Source organism: Ceratotherium simum, chromosome 13 (genome assembly GCF_057802395.1).
Source record: "Ceratotherium simum simum isolate JZ-2026a chromosome 13, ASM5780239v1, whole genome shotgun sequence".
NCBI lineage: Eukaryota > Metazoa > Chordata > Mammalia > Perissodactyla > Rhinocerotidae > Ceratotherium > Ceratotherium simum.
In genome coordinates, this window is record NC_141912.1 from 25,604,824 (window position 1) to 25,607,289 (window position 2,466).

A 2,466-nucleotide genomic window follows, 5' to 3' on the forward strand; every position below is an offset into this window, starting at 1 on the left:
AGGAGATAAGGGATTCTTTCAGGGCAATAAGAAAATCTTCCTAGTTCCTTCCATGGGCCTTAAGATGGGAATTAAATGTTCTGAGTTCATCATATTCTTTCTCAAAATTCTTTAGCACAGTTTTAAGGAGCCAATCATCCCACAGTCTTTGTACTCTTTATTCCCACTATAATAATCTATTACATCAGATACTTAGTCACCCAAAGTCTTGCCTTCTATTACGTTTGACTCAAGGTGATTATAGGTGACAATTTAACTGCTATAATGCCATTTAATGGGATGGATTAGTATTTTCTATTTTGCCCCTGGCAGTGGGATAATTACAGCTTCAAAAGAAAAGTACATATACAATTAGGCAAAGTCCAAATTAAATTAATTGACTAACTATTTTCCTTATCTGATTCTCCACAGTTCTGTAGGATTCTACTTCTTTTGTTTCCAGATCAATACAGTATTTCCCAAAGATACCACACTACACCATGGTGACTGGATTCTTCCTCATGAGCTTTTCTGATGTGCAGGAATAACAGGTTTTGGATGCAATGCTATTTTTACTGATGTGCCTGGCAACCCTGATTGGGAATCTTCTCCTTGTCCCTGTCACCATCCTAGACCACAAGCTTCACAGTCTTGTGTATATCTTGCTTAGGAATCTCTCCATCTTGGATGTTTGCTACATTTCAATCACTATCCCCAAAGCATGTGTCAACTCCTTGCTGGACAACATGGCCATTTCAATTGAATGTGTATCTCAGATCCAAGATGTGTATCTCCTGGATGTGTATCTCAGATCTTCCTTCTGCTCTTCTGTGTGTATGTAGAGTTGATGTTCCTCACCATTATGACCCTGTGACTGCTTTGTTGCCATCTGCCAGCCACTCCACTATCCTCTGGTCATGAACCTTCAGGTCTGCTTCCGAATGACATTGACCTCTTTAGTGGTCTTGCCTATGCAAATTTTCAAGCTGCCATCACACTCAGGTTGTCTTTCTGCAAATCCAATGTGACACCTCAGTTCTGTGACTTTCCCTCTCTGCTTAACCTCTCTTGCACTGAGACTTTCAGCAATGAACTAATAATTATTGCTGTTGGTCTTATGATTGGTGGTGGCTGCTTTGCCTTTATCACCATGTCTTACATTCGCATATTTTCTACTGTGCTAAAACTACCAAAGGGAAGAGACTGGGCCAAGGCCTTTTCTACCTGTGTCCCACATATCACCGTGGCGTCAGTCTTTCTCACCTCAGGCTCTTATGTGTACCTAAGGCTATCTTCAATCTCTGCAATCATTGAAGACATGATCCTTTCCAAGTTCTATTCCTTGGTTCCTCCACTCTCTAATCCTATCATCTATAGGAAACAAGCAGATAAAGGGTGCTGTAAGGAAACTGATGAGGAGAAGGCTTTATTTGGGAAGATTATAAAGAGTATGTCCAGGCTTTTCTAGGTTGTTAAATCTCAAGAAATTTAAATTTAAAAATTCATTTTCTCAGACATTTTTCTGGGACTGATATTAATGGATATGATTATATGTCAAGAATAAATTAATGCAACAAATCATTTACCTTAGTGTTTTCTACTGAGAACTACAGATGGCTTGAATAAATAAATAAATAAATAAATTCATTAAGCATAAGCATATTGTAAGACAACTATGTTTTTTAATTTGATAGTAGTCCGCTCAAAACTATACATAAACTTTTATGTATATATGTCTGCAACATCATTTAAAAAATGATTAGGTTGCGGGGGCCGGCCCGGTGGTGCAAGCGGTTAAGTGCGCGCACTCCGCTGCGGCGACCCGGGGTTCGCTGGTTCGGATCCCGGGCGCGCACCGACGCACTGCTTGGCAAGCTATGCTGTGGCGGCGTACCATATAAAGTGGAGGAAGATGGGCACAGATGTTAGCCCAGGGCCGTCTTCCTCAGCAAAAAGAGGAAGGATTGGCGGATGTTAGCACAGGGCTGATCTCCTCACAAAAAAAAAAAAAAAAATGATTAGGTTGTGTTAATCATTATATTTTTTATTTTTCCTTCTTTAAGTTGTAGATAATCCTAGAAGGGAAAGTAAACTAATTAGATTTCTCAGATCATATTCTTATGAAAGAAAGAAGTATTCATGGTCTATTTCTGAATTTGAATGTAATAACAGCTGATGACAGGTAATAAAACCACCATTGAAGAGACAGAGTGTGCTGCCAAAGAGAATCATAAATCAGTGATGGGATGGGGCTAAGTACAATGAGTCAATAATGTCATATCTTGATTTTCATAATTTAGCAGAAGTCTTTAAATAAGAACTCTTGCCATTGCGAACCATGATGTTATTTGAAGAGGATGTTACTCTGAAATTAATGGCAATGTTGTTAAAATTTCAATTCTTCCCAAATTAATCTAAAATTTAATTCAAACAATAAAAATCCCAGCAGCCTTTTTTTTTGTAGAAATGGATAAGGCAATCTTAAAA

The 2,466-nt window shown here is 38.4% G+C and overlaps 1 pseudogene; it reads left to right on the top strand.

Annotated features, from left to right (window-relative positions):
- The first annotated feature begins 470 nt into the window (after positions 1–470).
- OR14C36 (olfactory receptor family 14 subfamily C member 36) lies at positions 471–1,424 on the top strand (annotated as a pseudogene).
- Positions 1,425–2,466: the final 1,042 nt, after the last annotated feature.